Source organism: Corvus moneduloides, chromosome 2 (genome assembly GCF_009650955.1).
Source record: "Corvus moneduloides isolate bCorMon1 chromosome 2, bCorMon1.pri, whole genome shotgun sequence".
NCBI classification, from domain to species: domain Eukaryota; kingdom Metazoa; phylum Chordata; class Aves; order Passeriformes; family Corvidae; genus Corvus; species Corvus moneduloides.
The window spans coordinates 58,602,478-58,623,371 of NC_045477.1; the positions used below are offsets into that span (position 1 = coordinate 58,602,478).

Sequence of the window (20,894 nt, forward strand, 5' to 3'; positions counted from 1 at the left end):
GGGAGCCGAGAGGGCTCAAGCCGCGCTCTGCTCCCCGCCCTTCTCCACCTCCTGCTCTCACCCGCTCCTCCTCCCTCGCTCCCGAGGAGGCGAGCGCTCAGCGGGAGGCGCCCGGAGAGGGAGAAGGAGCTGCGGCCGCTCGGTGAGTGCCGCCCGCCGCCCGAGTCCCGCGCTCGGCGCCACCGGGAGGCTCGCACCCCTCCCTTGCGGTGGGGAGAACCACCGCGTGCCACGGGTTCGAGCCCCGCCGCCGGGAGCGCCCTGTGCCCAGCAGTCCCTGCCCCGCCGCACCCGTGGGATATGGGAGGTGTGGGGAGAAGGGCGGTGATGGGGTGCGAAGGGGCTGGGGAGGCGGCAGGCCCCGGCCGGGTGGCGGTGCGCGCCCTGGGGCGGCGGCCAGCGGAGCCCCGTCCCGCCGGACGCCGCTGCCAACTTTCTGGGAGTTCGGCAGCGCGTGTGTCGGGAGGGCTCCTGCTGCGTACCGGCTTCACCTCTTCCCTCTCCCCGCTGCCCCCGGCGCCGCTGCCCTGCTCTCTCTCCCTCCTGGCCGCCCGCCTCTCCCGCCGTCTTGGGGCAGCCGCGGCGGGGGCCGAGGGAGAGGGGGGGCAAGGGCCGGCGCCGTCCTGGGGCGCGGGGGACGGGGACGACACGGTCACACTTGGGTGTCCCCGGCACACTGGCCCCGGATCGCCTCCTCCGCTGCTTCCCCCGCAAATAAAAGTCACCCCGGGCTGGTGTTCCAGAGCGCACCCTCGCCCCCCCCCCCCCGCCCAGCCCTGTGTAGACTGATCTCCCCACGGTTCTGCGAAAAAAGTCGCGTTAATTCACCGGCTGCAGCTGGCAGGCTGTTTGCTACAGTCACGCACAGGGGTGGAGGAGAAGCCTTCGGAGTGAGTCATGGCTGTAAGAGGCCCTCCGGTTGTTTATGGCAAAAACAGGGGGATGGCTCATTCAAGATGTGGGAAATACGGGGAGTAAGAGTTGCCTCGATCCATCTTACAAGGACAAGGCAGTGGTATCTGTAGCTAGCACCCCCCGCCCCAGCTTGCTGTCGAGCTGCCTGAGAAAGGAGGTGGGGAGGTTGCCTTTTCCTCTCACAAGGAGGGCTTGTGGTCAGACTGTCATAGCTAGCTGCAGGAGTTTTGCATTTGTCAGCATTTCCATTAGAAGTGTACTTTTTATGTAGTTTGCAACATGGCTATAAATATATGCCCCGGGTTGAAATTTGGTTGATGGCCTCTTCTCCATCTAAGCAACTTTTGAAATGATTCTGCTTAGATGCTAAGTGGAAATCCGCGAAAAATACTGGCATTTTATGTTTCTTTTAACTTTAAAGCTTAGCTGCTTACACACATGGACGCATTTACAGCTGTTAGTCCAAAAAAATTCCTTCTCCCCCGAGTTTGTTAAATTGGGGAACAGTTGAAAAGCTTGGCCTCTACAGGCATTGGTCATTAATTAGTGCAGCAGAGACTTTGAAGACTCCTACAAGGTCCCTGCTACCTCGAGTGAGGGCAGCCACCTACAGAACGGACGTGGGACACTATGTGTCTGCACAGCTCTAACCTCCAAGTGCCAGGGCAGTTCCAATGCCTCAGCATCCCGGACAAGAAGCTGGTGTTAAAATCAAGGCAGAATATGTTAACTTCGGTCCCTGGGATTGATTTTTTTTTTTTTTAACCGCGTCCGTTCAATTGCTGCCTCTGAGACAGGGAGCAAGCCCATTATTTAGGAGCTTTCGTTTTGTATACCTCTGTATACGGACGTATCTGGATCCCGTGAAACATGCCTGCCCCCCAGTGGATGTCGCTGATCTCTATGCATTCTATACATTTACCGCCTCCCCCCGTGCTCACCCCTGCCCCGTCGGTAAGTTTGCAAAGGCAAGTGCTCAGGATGCCAGGCTCATCTGTCCACCGAGGGCCTGTGTCCGAGGATGGTGTCAGTCGTGACAGGATGTGCCACCATCCTTCCCGGCCAGCTCGGGACCAGAGGTGCATCCCCCAAGGTGTACCAGTCTCTGGCTGGACAGCAGTGAGAAGAGGTAACATGAATGAGGCAAACAGCTGTATGTAGAGGGAGAGGCAGCTTCATGGCTGAGACAGCTGCAGAATCAGATTTTGCAGCCCCGGCCTTTGCTGTTGTTTTCCACATAAACATAAAGGTTTTTGCCTGTGGTCTGTTGGGTTTTCTGGGAGCCTGGCCTGAGTCCCCGGGATCTGCTTCACAGTTATGCTGAATTTAACCATCTGGAATGTGGGTGTCTGTTTGCTCTCTATACACTGAAGATGTTTTGCAGGTCTAAGCATGTTAGACCTGCATTGAGTGTCAGAATTGCTCACTCAGTGACTGTAGTTTTTTGCTTTAATCTATCTTAGTTTCCCATATTAAAAAGATGTGAATAACAGTATCCTTTATCTTACAGATTACTGTAGTGATGAGAACCATAAAAGAACCTGAGAGAAAAGAAATTATTTCCTCTGTGATTTGAAAGTGTGTGGTGATGCTCTAGAGAACGAGGGCAGAAAGAGGAGTTTGTGTGTTAATTATAGCAAAGCTTCAGTGGGGAAAAAAATGTGACCAGGTCAGTTGCAAATACAGATTGATCTAATTAGAGATTGATGCATATTAGCACTAGAAGACATTTTTAGTTACCGTAGACCACTTAGTTCTAATAATTTCTAAATTCTGCTTTGCTTATTGTGTTTTTAATACTGCATTTTGTGAGTAATTTCCTAGGTTTTCTTTCCCTTAAGAAAAGTGCCAAAAAGCAGGTAGGCAGCCTAGGGTAGCGTATGTGTGTCACCATCCTTCATCAGCTAGATTCATAATGTAACACCCGGGACTCTGCTGTCAGAGTCCCCTGCTGAGGGTAACCAGTGGTGGTAGGTCGTGGCTGTGGTCTGTGTTGCTGTACTTGCTCATATCCCTTGTGTTGTCTGGTCACCAGGAGAGGCTGAGAAGAATGTGGACATGGCCTAGCAAACACCTACTGAAAATGCACACAGTGCATTGGACATTTGACCAAATGCAGGTTGACTTTTCATGGGGGCAGCAAAAGGCACCCCTCATGTCAGATTTCAAATCTGTCACTGGGAGATGGAAGGCCATTACAGCCTTTCAAGTTTGCCAGATACCTATTGCCATTGGGAGACAGCATTTTCCCTGGTTTTGTTCTGAAAACAGCTCAAGTATTTTGGCCAAGTTCTTCTAATCCCAGTCTGCCTCTTTCTGCACCCCTCACTCAGAGGTAACTTCTACAGCACATGGAACAAAATTTAGCCTGAGGCAGACATTCAACTTGGAAAATTTCAACCGAAACAGTCAAAGTCTGGCCAAGTTACAAGCAGCTGGAAGCAGCATCTTGCATTGGAAATGTTCAGCAGCTGCCTAATAGGCGATGCTACAAGCTTCATCAGTCCTGTGTATATGTTTATGTACATGGAAATATGCTGCTGAATTACAATATTACTTGATTGATTACCTGGTCTACTAACTGATTTTTTGTTGGGTTGTTGTTGTTGTTGTTGTTGTTTTTCACTAGAGAATGGAACTTGAACATCTTTGGCTAATGCTATGAATTATTTTCCTTACTCACGTTGTTGTTTTCCTGGCTGAAAATCTGAAAACTTTAAAATGGAGCCTCTGAAATAAATGACAAGCCAGGGCTTATTCGTTCTGAATCTTTCAAAATGACTTAACAATTGTTAAAGACCAGTTTACAGTAGAACTAAAGCAAATTGCTTCCCAGTGTTTTGAATTGTAAAAAACCCACATCTCCCAAATTCCTAAGCTATTAATCAACTGCTCTATTGTAGCAGACTCACCCTATATTGTGTCCCTGATATATCTATTAAGTCTGCAGTAAAGTGTGAGTTTAAAACAATTGTGCCATGGAGTCACTGTGGAATAAATACCACAAACATTGGCAAAGTTGCTTCATAAATCTTTCTTAGTTTAGAGAGAAACTTAGGCATGCCTTTCTTCTATGGGAGTGCATCTGTTTCTTATGAGGTTCCCTGGGGGCTGGATCTTGATGTAAGGCTGGTTAATATCAATGTATTCACAGCTTTTGTGATGATACTGCATCATTACCAGCATGTCATGTGCAGGTTTGTGCACGTGTGGAACAAGTTACTAGTACACCATACTCCAAATAATTTTTAAATTATCAGCATTCATCAGAAGGCATTTTTCATGCAGCCACATACAAAAGAATCGAGATTGGGGTTACACCAGCAGGATAGGAGACTGTCCTCAAACTGGTAATTTATTGAAAGAAGGCTTAAGAATTTGTGCAGAGAATCATCTCAACGGGAGTTTTCATTGCAGTGCTGCGACTGAAGTGTGGTCTTTGGCTGTGTAGCAATATAAATACTGCACAGAAATAGGAAAGTACGTGGCATTAGTAAGATCACAGGAATTCCATGTCTGGTTTTGCTGCTCACATGTGAGGAAGGATGTGAAATATTAATTAGAGCACAGTGACAAAAGTGATCCAGGGTATGGAGACCAGGTGTCACAATCGCAGATTGTACATCTGAGAGAGGAAATGATGCCCATATGTATCATACATGTGTGTAAGGAAAATACATGATATTTACTTGACCATCCAGTGTCAGAGGTGAAGTTAGGCATATTGTACTTTGAAATAATAAGTAGCAACTAGGGCATTAAAGATTGTAGTGGATTTGCAGTTGCTGGGAGTGTTTAAAGTGAGATGGGGTTTCCTTTTGAAAGATGTGCTTTCACTTGCTTTGGTGGAGGATGTTTCCAGTGTGTGTAGAAGGGGGAAGGACTGTACTCCATTCACCTGCATTTTTCCCTAGATTGAAAAAACAAGATTACTTGCCATGCTTTCCATGTGTTGTAGCACATGTTGCTACCTTGACAAGATTACAGTAGAATGCCATACTTCAGAACTTGGCTGGTTTTCTCTTGGGTCAGGAGGACCATTTTTTCTTGGCACCTAATTTGACTTCTGGGAGTGTGAATAATTATTGTGTACTTTCCTCTATAGCATCAACATCTGGTGGCAGCTGGTGACAGGATATCAGGTCCTCACTTTACAGAGTCCCCTCCTATTCCCAGGTTGGTGTATCATCTTTCTTTGTTCAGGATACTGTCAGTTATATTCAGGGATGAAAAAAATTTTCCTGCCTTTAGATAGGCAAGGACATCGCTCACTGTTCAGAAGTCAGCTGCTCAGTGCTCTCCCCTTAACCATCTCTCTGTCCTTTGGGTATTCCTTTCCTGCAGCCACATCTGCTGCAGGGAATGGGCACACGGCCTGGCAGCACAGCACCCCTGGCAGTGACTAAAACAACAGAGGTTATGTCGGTGAAATCATTTTGTAACCTGAAACACGACTGACTGCCTGAATCAAGTTGAAGCATTACCTGCAATGCTCCTTTCCAGGCAGCTTCACAATAAACCTGAAGGTTTAATTTGGCCTGGGAATTGAACTTGAGCCTAGATAGCTGTGAGATGATGCTTTATAATTCCATAGTCCATTCTTTTTGATATAATAACCGGACACTTTTTTTCCTCTGGCAGCTGAACTAGGACAAATATACTCTAAAGTGTTGAACTATTTCTCTCTGTGAAAATCTTAATTTTACTGCATGTACTCTAGCATATATGGTATCAAAAGTCTGATGTTCAATCTTTCACTCAGTGGTTTGGTTTGGCTTTTTCATTCACACTTTAAGGTATCCTGTGAATGTTTTAAGGTGATAAAACACTTTCCATATAGGATGAGTTTACTGGAAATTTTCTTGTTGAGAACAACTGAAACTTGAGGAGACCAAGTTCTTGTAAGTCACTGTCTTTAGACTTGAAAGCATGTATGTATGAGTGTTTCCACTGACTTGGAAATACTCAAGCACTCCTCTCAAATATGATTTTTAAATACATTTTCCTCATCTGCCCTATTGAGATGTCATGTTTGAGAAAATAATGACAGTACAGCCTTCTAGGGTTTGGCCTATATGCCTGTTGCTGCGTTCATTGGAGTTAATAATAATGCACTATTGATTTCTAGGACTTGCAGGGGCCAACTTAATAACAAAAGTATAAATCAGATGTTTTCAGTTTTCAAGAGCTCCAGTTAGGCTATTTAATTTTGTCTCAGAAAATGGCAGAATCAGACAATAAATCTGGAATTCTATTTTGCTGTTTCAGTACTTGGATAAAACTTGTGTTCATATAAAATGATAATGAATATTGCTGCATTGTGTCTGTTTTAAAAATGCAGTCATGGGTTGTAGTTTGCCACTTTGTGACATCTTTTACTGTGTTTGTAATATTTAGTGAGTCTCATTCCCTTCCTGGTTGTGAGGTGAAACAATGTTTGAGGCTGAGATTAAATTTGTCAAAATTGGTAAGTGTCCATCTCAGAGGTGTATCAAATTTGAACATAATACTGTTAAATAGTTGAGCTATATAGCTGACTGTTCGTGTGCTTAACAGCACAAATTTATGTGCGTAGGATAATTATGCACCCAAACAACTGAATTAACAAATGCTGGAAATAGTAGTAGGACTGTGTTATCTGTCAGGTTTGATTTTTCCACCTCACCACAGCCAAGTGTCACTATAATCAGAATAGTCAAGAGTTAGGTGTTTTTATGGAATGCATTACTCTGTACCTGCTGTGCAAACTTCCCATTTGGTCCCTAATCCAGCACACCTGTGGCCAGTGAAGATGTAGTTTTGCCCACTCTCCAGAATTTAACTTCCTTCTTTTATTTGTATGAGTGTACAGAAATCTTTTTTTCTTGTTAAAACCTAGTACTAAAACGCACTTGTGTACTTTAGGTAGTGGATATCCTGGTCTTTTTCCTCCATGAATACAATAGTGACATTAAGCAGTTACATTGTCTGGAGTTCCTGGCGATGCAGGCATCAACAAAATTTAATGAGGTGTTTCAGCTTGCTTGACCTTGTTCTGTGACTCATTTGCGTGCCATATATTCAGGTAGGAAGCCAAGCACTCTCCAAGTCCTGGCAGAAGGTTGCTCACACGGTATCTGCTGCTGCAGCTTCTGTTTCAGCATCTGCTGCTGCCCAGAGAAGCACTGCCACTGTGCCATTTCCAGCAGCTTGCACATTAGTCTGCATTGGACAGTTCTGGGGTGTGTTTGGGCTCTTCGGGGAAGGGGCATGAGCTGGTGGTGGAGCAGTAGAACTGTTGGTGGAAAAGCTGTAGGATTCTGCAACTTGCTGCAGACCTTCAAAGACCTTTTTCAGGCAAGGGGGTGTTGAACAGCATTCTGGTTTCTGTTCTCTGCTCTTTCATTCCGTTAGGAGGGGAAGTTCAAGGTCTGTTGTTTTTAAGGTGCACTGTTGATCAAGAGAATTACAGCAGATATGTTTGTTTTAAGGGAAACTGAGGGTGGACTTTGTCACCAGTCAGAGGTGACGAGGTTATGCCATCCAGTGTCATGGGATTTGGTATTTTTTAAGATAAATGACAAGGGAAGTGGTGTTGGTATTGTGGGCAAGAGGACAGCAAGACTAGTCAGAAAAGGATGGTGACAGTACTTAGTGTTCATGCACTGCCATAGGAACACTGACTGATCCAACTTTGTCATTGCTGAATCCAACATCCAGTTACGTTGTGATAATAATGTGCTGTGTAATGAACAATGACTCTCTAGAGCATAGTCCATAGCTCTGATGTCTGCTTGTCTTCTGCATCAGTCACCGCCCCTCCCAGCAGCTTGTCACTCATCTTCTGCTTGCATTTGCTACCCCTGACCTGCCAGCTGAACACAGGAATCCTTCTGTTTCTGCCAGAATTGTTTTGCTTAATTTATCTGGTTAAAACAGTAGATTTATTTCACTCAAAATGGACTGGGGAGCTTAGGTGGCAAAGCTGAGGCAGGTTCTGGTAACTGTGCTGAGAAACTGCTGGGGGAAGGGTTAAGGAAATCAGTGGTGTGTTAGTTGAGATATTGGAAATGAGATGCGTCTGCAGAATCTGGAACTGTAAACCTTTCTCCAACCTTGTGCTGGCAGACCTGTGCTAGCATTTTACTTTTATGTTTCCCTCTGGTAGAGGGGAATTATACCCATGTAATTTTGTGCAGAGAATAGATCCCTTAGCACCTGATTACCTCCACTGAAGTAGAGCTGAGTTCTTTTCCTTTGTGTTTGAATTTCCATGTGCTCTGTGCAGCTGTCTTTCACTGGATGCCTTTTTAAATGAAACCTTCATCATAAGCCATCTAAAACAAACCTTGGGGGTTTGTTTTCAGATTTTCTTAGTTGACCCAATTTTGTGGGTTAACAGATTTGGTTAAAAAGATTACTAAGAGTTTTTCAAATTCAGTTTTCAAATGTTAATATTATCATGTAGTAAAACTTGGCAACCATTACAGGTGCAATATTTTAATGAATGAACGAGCTGGTTTCTGACCATAAGTATACTACAGCCATGATGGTGAGAGACAGAAATACACTTTTATATTCTTTGCAAATGACCGTTTATGAAAATTTTCCAGGACGCATCTATTGATGTTAAATTGTCTTCATGTCCTTAAGTTTGCTGGTATGCTTTTATCATTATTGTACTCTTTTGGGAGGGGAGGAGGTGATCAATCATTGTGTACCTCATTTGAGGTGAATTATTGCAAGCACATTACCAAATGTCTGATGTAGCTGCTTGCTTTGCCTCTGGATGTACATTTTAGGGCAGTCTAAAGCTGAGGCCAGACAGAACAGATTTTCAGGACAGCATGTTTTCAGGATGTTGTTGGCATAAAAGGTCTTTGTGTGTTTTCTGTGAGAAAATCGTTGTGTTAACCTTTGTAGATACTGTGTTTTGTCCCTCTGAAATAAAAGCTGCATCAGAAATGGCGGTTCGTAGTCTCTGTTTTATCGTTGCTGTGTGGCTAGCAGCTGAAAGATCAAATCATACATGAGGCTGTTACTGTACAAGCCCTCTCACTGTGTTTACCAGCTAGGTGGAGTTTTTTCTTCTTTTCCCAAATCTGTACACACTAGTCAAAGAAAACTACTAATTTCATGTTTTCCTGAAGGAAAAAAAAAAGTATTTATAGAGAGAATGCCTTTACTGTGGAGAATTACTGCAAAATACTGTGTACTTCTTCACATACTTTAAGATTCAGACTAGGTTTCAGGTCTCATGTCTTTGCATCAACACCTGTCAAGAATATTACTTATATTTTTAATTCTTTAATCCTCTAGGTCACATGTATTCACACTTTCCTTGTTTCAGATTGACATCAAGACATGTAGCAACATTAAATGTAGTTAGACACTAGTTTGTTGGAGTTTCTGGTTTATGATGTGGTGGATAACCATATCAAATCTCTTCTTCTTTTTTTTGAAGATGGAACATGTATGTTCAGAAACAAGTTTCCATTCTGTATGTGTTATTATCAGACTGAGCAGTAGTCATGCTATAGGTGTTTCAATAGGCAGAAGTATTTGTGCAGGTGTGGTTTAAGGGAGAAAATGCGTAGTTGTGGTTCTTTTGCATAGCACTGTGTTCACATTTGCAGGATGACTGATTGAGCAGAGAAACCTATCCTAAATGGGAAGTATTAGGGAAGCCACTGAATTTGGATACTGTGTTAAAGAAGTTGGAGGACGGATATGAGAAGGTGGCATTATGAACACTGTCCCTGGTACTTTGTTGTTTGTGTGCTCCCTCTTTCTTACCTAGTTTCATTTTTAAACCACGGCTTTCAGTTTGTTACTGAACTGGAGACACGTAAAAATAAAAATTCTGAAGGCTTTTGTTTTTCCTTTTCACCGTTCTGGGGAAGAATCCCTTTTTTGGGATTACTGGTTTCATCTGCCAGAAAAATATTACTTACCATCTCCAGATAAGCAGGGAGGAAATGACAATTGTATGTGGATTCTGACTGGAACATGATCAGAGCTTGGGTGGCTTAAACCAGATGTCCCCATGCTTTTGCTCTGGAGAGCCACCACAATTTTATCATCTTTGTTATAAAATGTATCTTGAATGTTCATTTATATGCCTGAAGAATAGGGAATAGGGCTGGGAATGAAAAAAAATAAGGTAAAACAAATGAGAAAGGGAAGGAAGTAGAAAAAGGCAATCCAAACTAGCTTTCTCCTTCTAACTGTAAGGATATGAGCCAGGGAAATGAGATGCAGAAGAAATTGAATAGTCCCATTGGTAAAGTGGTAAAGTGATAATTTAAACTCCTATTGAATAAGTGGGAGCTAGATCAGTGCTTGCAGAAGAATGTTGAGTTTAATTCATTACCCATAGTGAGACATTTACATCCCTCTCATCCAGTTTAGTGTGTGGATATTTGTTTACTGAAGGATTTTTTGGTGTCCTTTTTAAGAACCGAGTGTTACCTTTTGCTAAATATGAGAAAAATGGACTCAAATCTGAATGCTGCTACCAAATAACATTGAAGACCAGTCACCTGTAATTACAGTTTAAATTTCTTTCCCCTTTTCTCACACATTGTGTTAGTGTGATGTAGTTTTTGATGAGGAGGCTAAGCGCATGAAGTGTGGACAAGCAGTTCTTTCACCTAATTTATTATCAGATTTTCTAAGTGAATGGTAGCCATCAGTGAAGCACCAGAACTTTCCCAGTTGGATATGACCAAGAGTTCAAACTCAAGATCTTCCAATTCCTTGTAGACTTACTTTGCAGTGCTTTACAAATGAGAAGAAAGGTACAGAAAGCCCCGAGCAACTCTCTGGGGAGTCAGGTGTGGTTGTTACCTTGGGATTAGTGCCAGTGATCAGATCCAAGGGGAAAGTAATGGGGAAAGTGAGTCAATAAAGCCGTATCAAGGATGTGGAGAAAGAGTGTATGAATTAGCAGCCTGCCCCCAGCTTTGTTTTATCTCAGTAGTGATATTTGCTCTTATTTTTTCCCAGAGGATTTCAACTGTTTGTACTTTTGGTGTTTAATAAAAGTGAAAATAAATGGATGACAAGGAGATATCTTTTTGGGGCTTTGCTTGCACAGCTAGCAAAAGTGTATTTCTGCTCTGCTCAGAGTCAGAGAGATGGTCTGGATGAACAGGTGTTCGAAGTCAGGTTGGGTGGGGCTTTGAGCAACCTGATCTAGTGTAAGAAGTCCCTATCCATGGTGAATAGGGTGGACTAGATGATCTTTGAAGGTCCCTTCCAACTCAAACTATTCTGTGCTGTTGATGGCGTGTCAAGAGAGGAGCTTTGTAACAAAACAAAACGACAGTAGTCCAGTGGAGAAGGACTTGGGGGTTCTTGTGGATGAGAAGCTGGACATGAGCCTACAAGTGTGCATTTGCAGCCCGGAAGGCTGATGGAATCCTGGGCTGCAGCAAAACCAGTGTGGCCAGCAGGGTGAGGGAGGCGTTTCTTCCCCTCTGGAGACCCCAGCTGCAGTTCTGCATCCAGCTCTGGCGTCCTCAGCAAAAAAAAAGGCATGGACCTGTTGGAGCAGCTCCAGAGGAGGGCCATGAAGGTGATCAGGTGGCTAGAGCACCTCTTCTGCAAAGTCAGGCTGAGAGAGCCTGGAAAAGAGAAGGCTCCAAGGAGACCTTGTTGTGACTTACAGAAAGGAGGGAAAGGGACTTTTTATACTGTCAGATAGTGACAAGAGGCAATGGTTTTAAACTGAAAATGGGCCAACACAACTACTAAATGATTATATGCTGTTTCCCCCATTCCTCTGTTTTGCTTTGTCTATGTAGATTAACAGCTTTTTGCTGCATTAACTCTGACCTGCAGATCCTCAGATCAGATATTCAGCTTGCTCCTTTCTGCCTATAAGCATGAATTGTTCCCTGGGTATTGTACCTGTCGATTTGTACCCAAAGTAAAGTGCTCTCTCCTCTGTTTTCTCCCTATATGGTATCCAGCTGCCATTTCACCACAAAAATGCAAATCTGCATTTTCTGATGATGCAGGTAGCATTTTTCCTGTTTGCTCTGTGGTGGATTTTCCAATGTGTTGTATAATTTTGTTCTGTAAATCCTGTAAATCTGTACCTCCAAATCTGACTTTTGTTGGAATGGTGCATGAATAATATACTTGGGTAACTTTGAAAACATTCACTGGATAATGTTATATATTGACTAGAAAGAGGAAATTTAGTATATTTTAGTCTATTAAGGAAAATCAGTATATTTTCAGAAAGTTAAGTAGAAATAATGCACCTAACACTGTTACAATCACCTGGAACCAGAACCCTGAGATAGATTATTTAGGATCTTCTGGGAAAGTAGCAGCCTGCTGCATGCAAGTAAGGATTAGCAATAAAAGAATTAAAGGGTGCTTGTTTAGGGTAGGGGAGTTCATTTTCTCATAAAACTGAGTAGCAGGAAGTAAGCTGCTCCTAGCTTATGCAAAGCAGCAAAGGTTCATATCATAAAACCAAGAGGCCTGAGGATGAGAGCAATTAATGAAAAAAAACCCCCAAAAGTAATTTTCTTTTCTCTTTCCCCTTCCTCAGTGAGATCATTGACTAGTGTCTTAAAAAAGGTTGTTTTAATTATTGTTATTCTGAGTATTAAAATTAAATTAGTTTGATGTTGCTCTTCAGTTACTCACACAGGAAGATTTCTGTGATCTTAGTCACAAGTGGTATATTTTTGTCTGTTATGCAAAGCTGGAAAACATTTCTAATGAGTCTTGCTAAAAATGGGGAGCATTAAAAGGAAAAGCTCAAGAAATAAAATTAGTTACAGAGAAGCAGTGGATGAAACACTCTGAATTTAGGCTACCATCCTAGAATGCGAGCACTCCTTCAAATTAGGTATCTGTTCCTCGGTGGTGGAGAGAGTTGAAATCACTCAATTTAGTGAGGTGTTTTTCAGAGCACATGTCTTTAAAGCTGATGGCCCCTCAATAAATGCAGGACAAAATGGATTATAAGATTAAACATCTATATCAAAATGCTAAAGAGATAATATTAGACTGAAATAATAAACATAAATGATACCTAGTACTTTGAATGTAGCATTGAGAATACTGAGTCTTTATGACAGGTTATTTGGGGAGAATATTGAGCTGCTTCCATTAATAACAAAATGACCTCTGTTAGGAAAGCAGGAGGAAAATCACATGTGTGAAACTGTGCCTGCCATAATGTCTTCTTGTTCTCTTAGCCTCTGGTTCCCAGTTTTGGTTTCAGGGCTCCCTAGACCACAGAACCAAGAAATACGATTCCTGGGAGGATTTTGGAAAACACATCACAGTAGCAGCAAGTCTCTTCGGAACTGAACCTCTGTGCCTGTTTAGGATATGTCCAACTGCTGTACCTTGCTTTTATGGGCAAGTGACAATAGTAGAGGCAATGGTTTCGTTTCTTGGAGTGATCCACAGGTAGGATTTGCTGGTAGGACTGCTTGCCTGGCTGAAGATGAATGTAGAGATGGAAGCTGTTGTTTTTGCAACTTGAAATGTAGCTGAGAGATAAAAATGTTGGCCTTCCAGCAGGCAGTTCCCCTTCCCAGCAGCGGTGAGCTCCTCAACACCCCTCCTTTTTGTGTCCTTCAGTCTTTATCTTTTTTCCTCTCTTCTCCATGATTTATGTATTCACCAATTGGTTAATGTAGCATGTATTTGGATAGGTAAGCCTGCTACTAAAAATATTATTTCCTGAACAAGCAAGTAACTGGGTTGCGTTTCTAGCTAACTGTTCTTTAATAGCCAGGTCTCTGCCTGAGTGAGTTGCAATGGAAAATTGATTAATTCACATGAGCTTACTTTTTTTCACAATTTATTTTCTGTCTCCTGTCTCTCCAAGTTACCACGTTTATCCTTCTCCATTAATTAGAGCAGCTGGAAGAGCAGTAATAAACACACTTTCCTTTCCTTTGTGTTCACATCCTGAGCAGTGCCGAAATACCCGCTTGTATTCCTGTAAGCATCTGAAATATTTGTGGAACTCTAGCTCAACATTTTTCTAAAAATTATGTTTATCTGGATTTCCTTTAATTCCATGAATTTGGTCTGCATCCTTACAGGGAGTCAGCATAAGTGTTTGAGGTAGCCAGTGTGGCCTGCATAAGGCAGCAGGATTGAAAGGATAAAAGAAATTGGAATAGAAATAAACACTTTTTCATCTGACTGGAGCAGTAGAAAAACTTGCAGCAACCACCCTGACACGTGCATCTGTTGGATGCTCTTTTTGTTATTGTCTAAAACACAAACGTGGATAAATAATTCCCTGGTACTTCTTTAAGACATCAACAGTAATTTCCTGTAGCGCGGATGGCTTTCTGGGACTGCACAGCCTCTGCAACCTAACTCTCTGGTTTTTAAAAGAAAATTTTTTTTTTTTTTTTTTTTTTTTTTTTTTTTTTAATTAAAGAGGCAGCTGCAGAAGTGCAGCTTTGGGTCCAGAACTGTCTAGCTAAGGGCGGTGCCTAGCTGTTCTCCCTCAGGAGAGGGTTTGATGGGGAACATGATGATCCCTCCCCCTCTGTTCCCGCCCTGTAAAAAGGCCAAACCATAACAGCAATACTGACACCGCCGTGCTGTAACTTTGGCGCGTATCTGTGCGCTTGTCTTTGGGTGTACCAAATACTTCGTCTGTGATTAATAGCATTCCTTGCATAGAAACTTCTAAAAATCTCAGCTTCATTCTTGATTTTTATACTGATAAACATGGACATCAAAAAATCCACTGTGAACACTGTTTTGGTTTTTTTTCTTCTTCCCAGTATGTGTTTATTATTCATGAATGTGTTGCAACATCCAAAAATGTAATGAGTGACTCACAGAATGAGCAGAGGAAAAAAATACAGTTACAGCTTTTTAATGAGGATTCCTCAGCCAACTACAAAGTGTCCCAGTTAAGAAAACAGCTGTTGGACTGTATAAAATTCAGCCAGTCCTCGGTTTTATGTTCCTTCTGGATATATTTGCAACATAGTTTCACTTGTATATATTTCTGTTCATTCATGTCCCTGATTTGTTTTCTTTCTTGTATCAGGGATTGCAACATTCCGACATCAAGAAGAAAAACTACAGAACAACATGTTTACAAATAGTTCTGGATTTTGTGTTTTTGTGTGTGTAAGAAAGGAAAAGAGCAAAGACTAAGTTTACCACTACTGGTGTAGTAACATCTCTAATGGTTTCAGATTAAGCCAGTATTCTTCAAAAACTATCCTTGCAAGGATTCCAGAGCAAATACAACCATCCTGTTATTGCAGCATAGCTCTGAATGAGTACAATATTGAAGGATCTGAAGCTTGTGGGATGATGTTGGGTGTGCTGTTCTACTTCAAGAATCCAGACTGACTTTCTTTCTGGAAATATTGGTTCTTATTGTTGGAAAGTCTAAACTTTTCTTTCATTCATATGTTTTTGAATTTTATCAGTATTTATAAATTTTACGTCATGTCTTGTACCCCTTCACCTTTGTATCTTTCTTGCACAATAGTGGGAAATCTGTATTTGCTTAAAAGCTTTGAGTGCAAATCTGTAGAGATAGATAGGCAACCTAATACTTGTCTTTCAAACCAGCTGTATACACAAGTGGTCATTTCCAGCTAAGCATTTAGCATAATCTTACTGCAGTCAGGATTGTACAGACTTGTATTTTATTAAAGAATATTTTAAAAGAATTTTCAGGGTTGATACACATACTGTGTGAGAATTTGGAATAAAGACGTGATATTGCTATGCCCTTGCTGGTTCTCTTGGGATATTCAATAATTATTACCATACAAAAATGAGTTAATTTTGGCTTTGTTTGTTACAAGCATGTTGTAGTGAGGTGTTCTGTATATAAAATAGTGTTGCCTTTATAATGCAAAGCTGTACTTGGGCCTTAATTACAATTATACTATTTTCTGCCTTGTTTCAGAAACAGGTTGTGCCTTTTCAAACAGTGAGCTCTTCTAGATTGGAAAAAAAAAGTAAATCCAGATAGAGTTACTTCTTTTTTGGTATAAAATGCATTCTTCCGTACATTTCCTTCTGATTAGTTGCCTTCTAGTTTCTTATAGGGTGTGTGCTGGAACAGTGTCTGCATGGCATTCAAAGGTGTAAGGAAAGTTGGCCTTTTTGGATCAGTTTTGTGACTCTGAATGAAGAACTAGAAATTAGAAAATTATAAGTGAGTTGGATTTTAGGATGCTAGAGCTTTAACTGTCTGTCTGAGTGTACTTACCAATAACACTAGGTGAGGCATGATGATTTCTCATTTTTCACCTGGGAAAACTTGGTAACATTGCATGTATTTTGCAAACATTGGCAGATCATAGTTTAACTCTTTTTGTTTCATGATTTTTGTGGGGTCTAAAGCTCACTGAGAGAAGTAGTATGGGGTATAAATTTGTCCTGTCTGTATTTTCATTTCTTTGTGTGACTTGCCTTCGAGCTGTGGGTTTACAAGTGTGACTTCTGTCACACCTACTGACAGGGGTATTTATAGGTTGTTAAATAAATTTCGGTGCACTTTCTGAAACAAACAGGCAAGGAACGTGCAGTGCGAGGACAGAGCAAGAGCTAGCTCAGGTCAGAAAGTCATGGGTTAAGCATTACCTCTGTCCCTCCTCTCTGCCTGTAACATTTCCCAAGTAATGTATCTTTTTCTTTTTCTTTTTTTTTTTTTTGGTGACTGTTATGCAATCATGTGAATCTTAGGGTGAAAAATTTACCTGAGTGCTGGCCCAAGTGTAGTAGTCTGATGTCAGAGGGAGGTTTGATGTCCTTTGCTGGCAGTGCTCATCACAGTCGGAGCCGATTCAAGAGCAGCCAGCGTTCCCCATCCACCCAGTCAGCTTTCTGCCACAGTAAGGCATTGAATAGGATCAGTGGAAGGTTTGATGGGTACCACATGGACCAGAACCAGTGCAAGGAGACAATGGGTGGGGAAAAGTGTGGTTGGGGTTGGTAAAGAAGTGCCAGGGAGAAGCTGGAACCTGTAGTTTCTGGCTGAGAGTGAATCAGAGATTATCCTGTGTCAGAGCTGTATCTACTACCTGGATTTTTGTGATTCTTTTCTTCCACAGTTTGCTTGTCAGTAGAAAGGAGAATATACTGAGATTTTAAACCATTCTCAGAAATATTGAGAAGCATTACTTCTCAGCAGAGGCAAACCTATAACAAAAGGAGGAAGGAAGAAACTTGAAAGAGTGAGGAAAAGTAGATTTTCCTAAAGGCTTGCCATTGCTGGGATGTGACCTAGGAATACCTTAGAGGTGATCCAAGAAGAGTTTGTGCAAGGCTATACAAGGTCAGGGGTTTGTAGCTGTGTGGAATGGTGCTGTGCTGCTGGCTAAGGCAGCATCTTTGCCACATCTGCCTTCAATAGGAAACACTGGAGGCAAAGTTGGAAGCATAAAATGGATGAGGTTAAAGCTGCCTGGTGCTTGGTTGTGAATGCATTTAATTTCAGACACCTCTCCTGCCCTTCTGCTATCAAGGCATCATTTCTGGAGACCTATGTGACCATAGACTTGAGAAATGCTTCCTTATGTATTTTGAAAGATGACATTTACCGTCTGAAAGATTCCATTTAAACACAGGATGGCCAGGATACCTTCCCTCTCAACTTTTGAAAAGTATAGTGGCCTTTTTATATGCACTTTGTTTACTACCAGCTTTTCCTTTCCTGCAATTCAACTAAAGTTCGGAAGACCAGCACAGTGTAAATAAAAGTAGACTGTTTTTTCTCAAATTCATTGTGCTCTGCTTTCACAGTGTGCACTAAAATATCACTGAAGCGTACCTTTAGATTGCAAATTAAGAACTGATAGCTGCATAGGCTGCTCTCCAGGTGTCATCCACATTTCTTCTCTGAGATGCTTTTCTATTGAAATCTCTGAAAATGCAAGTTTGTAGATGGCAAACAGTTGTCTTAAAAATATCAGAAGTGTATTGTCTGAATTTGTGATAAAGTTTTTAAATAACACAATGGTAAGAATTTTTCTGAAACTGAAGTCCCAGCAGAGACTTCCTTTGGGCGTAGGAGTAAGTTACCTTATAATCTCCTGATGCAATTTTTCCATGTGTAAATATTTAGGTCATTGTGCATCTGGCAGCACTAAAAACCCACAGCAGTGTCAGTCTGTGTATCTACTCCCACGGGAGGTGCCAGCCCCCAAACCCAAAGTACCAGGACAGTAACGCCAACACCATGGAGATGTATATCATATTTATTGGATTAAAATGTGATAGCACTGCTACTAGTGTTCCTTGGTGTTGTACACAAGGAGAAGGGGAAGGAGTTTGGGTGTTAAGACTTGGGTAAAAGCTAGTTCGTGTGTTGTCCTTCCATACACAGACAGTGTGATCTTGGGCATATCCATTGCTCAGGTGTTCTTTTGGGCGGTGCTTGTGAATGGGATTGTTACAATTTTTCCTCCCCTTCCAGGGATGCCTGAGATGAAATATTTTGCAAAGCTTGAGATACTGGGATCCTACAAAAACAAATGCAAACCAGAAGCTTCTTAAATCAGACTTTTATCCAGTCTAGAGACAGAGTTTGATGAAGCTCCGAGGCTGTATGAGGGGATTGTATGAGCCTGAGCTGAGAGCAGGGTGGTGGGATCTCCTCTTGCAATAGTGGAGTTACAGCATCTTGAGCTGCTTTAGGAATGCAGGGTATCACATAAATGGGGGCTTGCTAGGGTTTCTCATGTGGTGAACTTGTGTATAATATAGCAGAAAAATAAAAAACTAAGAACTTCTAGATCTAAATTTTTTGCTCCCATTTCTTCACAAAAACAGTATTTTCTCCTCCCCAAGCCCCATCCAAAAATGAAAGCTGAACACAGTCACAAACTTTCCTTTTGGCTTGTTTTTATGAGGCTAAGTAGTATGTCTGTCAGGTGGGGCAGGATACCTCCAGAACACATCATTCTGGTCTGTCCTCACATGGCTTCTGAGTTTCATGGTGCCCCCTGTGCAGGAGAGCTGCTTTGGTCTGCTCCTGTGCCTCCTGGTAGCCCGTCCCATCCTGCCCTTGCAGACCTGTAGCTTTCAAAGCCAGTTGCAAAGGAGGCAGGCAATTACCAGAGTGAAAAGAGAAGCAGCTTGCTTGGGGTCGCTCTTGAGGCCAGCAGAAGTGAGAGCCACATCCAGGTCTCTGCCACCCCAAGCCCGCTTGGCTGCACTGCTCCCCTTGGAGCACGATTTGGCATGTGTTTCTCTGGGAGCTGGGGCCAACAGCAATGTGAAAATTGTGTTATGCATTGTTTATTTATTTATTTGTGCAGCCTTAAGTTTTCTGCTTGTGGACTCCACCCTCTGCCTCGCTGTGCGGCTGCACAAATATTTGCTCTGGGAAACAGTGGGGGGAGTAGCTCAGTGCAAGGAATATGAGGCTGGGATAGAGTGGAGGGCTAAAGCTGTTTAAATTGGCTTAAGCTGTGCTGTTGGTCAGTGTCTAGCTATGTCTTTTGGGCAAATGGTGATCTAAGTTTTGTGGAAATACTCATCCCAGCAATGGGCAAGGTCACCTCTTCTTCAAGCCAAAATTATAATTAGCAAGAAACCTGATACAGTTCCAGGGATGAACATCCACCTGCATTCTCTCTCGCTAAATATGTTTACATTTTACATATGCTTTTCAAAAAAGTACTGCTTCCAGATTTAGCTTAGAAACAGCAAAATGTTTGCATAGCTTGTGCTAATACATCACTGCAAAATGATTTTTCTATTTAGTTGATTGCCTGGATAAGAATGCGTTGTTTCTTCCCCCTCTAAACCATAACTATTAGACTTTTTAATTATTGAAATGGTGCTCTCCCTGTGCCAATGTTACAGTTCCTTGTAACCGCTGTGCACCTGGGTCAGATTTCTTCCCTCCGTGCCCCATGATTTGCAAAGGGTTTTGCAGCACAAGAAACAAATGCTTTTAGATGTAAGATTGGATTAGACTTAAGTTGTTGGAGAGAAGGAATATACATCTGTTGTGAGAGGTGGAAAATATATAGTGACTAAAATAACGGCACAGTGTTTTTTCCTCCTTTTTTCAACTGAGAAATACAAATGAAGTCATATTTTGATAAAGAGCTGTAGTGAAGATATTTAAGTACTGACTTAATTGATACTTTTAATCAGTAAGTCTCAAAAAATGTACTGCTGCTTCTTTTTTCAGGTCTTCCATTAAAGCAGGCTGCAAAAATAGGATGATAAACTACATCTAATAAAATCATACGTGGATAACTGCCCTTTGAATAATAAACTGGGACCCAGTTTTGCTTTTAAGTGCCATGCAGGTGTCATAAGGACTCAATTACTTGGAAATAACCCCAAAATTTTCTTCTTGGTAATTAAGCATAACCAGTAGTTGGAGATATTAATGTCCATAAAACTATGGGTTTTGCTCAGTGCAAAACTTATGAGACTACTGTTTAATTATTACTGGGAGCATTAATGACAGTTGTGCTGAAATATATTTGAATTTGTCTCAATGTGTTTGCTAGAAGTAGCTTCAGGATTTTTTTACTCTCATCTTCCCTGCCCGTTGCAAGGTTGCTCCTGCTGCCTCCTGCTCACCTCCCAACTCCTTGCCCTGCCATTATGCCCTCTCAGTTGGCCGCATGGCTTGGGTTCTTGTGCCATGCCTTCCCTTATGGCCAGTGCACTGCTTTGGACTCTGCCTTTCTGGGAATTTGTGGAAAACCAGTGCACATGCCAGCCTGCAAACAGAGCATGTGCTTACCCTTCCTACTGAAACAAGGTAGAATTAACTCTGTTCTCACCCTCTGCACCACGTTTTTAAGATTGCACTTCTGTCAGGCCTTTCAGGACGCCCTATGCAATTGTAGAGCCCATCCCAAGTGCCTACACTGCTGTGGGCTAGTTGGCTTTCATGGTGTTGTTTTTTAGGCACAAGGGTTTGTTTAAAGAACATGAAGAGCATATCAGAAATTTACTGGGAATCCAGGGAACGGGATTCGCTCTGGCACTGGCTTGCT

At 42.2% G+C, this 20,894-nt stretch overlaps 1 protein-coding gene across 2 annotated transcripts in view; it reads left to right on the forward strand.

The window, feature by feature from the left end:
- The first annotated feature begins 69 nt into the window (after positions 1-69).
- The window catches only part of ELF1 (E74 like ETS transcription factor 1), an 89,386-nt gene continuing 68,561 nt past the window's right edge, over positions 70-20,894 (forward strand). The window contains exons 1-2 of one of the 2 annotated variants that reach the window (XM_032099839.1): positions 83-142; positions 5,021-5,091. The gene's annotated coding sequence lies outside the window, so the exon portion shown is untranslated. Of the gene's footprint in view, positions 143-5,020; positions 5,092-20,894 lie in introns of both variants that reach the window. The other variant, XM_032099844.1, reaches the window with a different exon arrangement.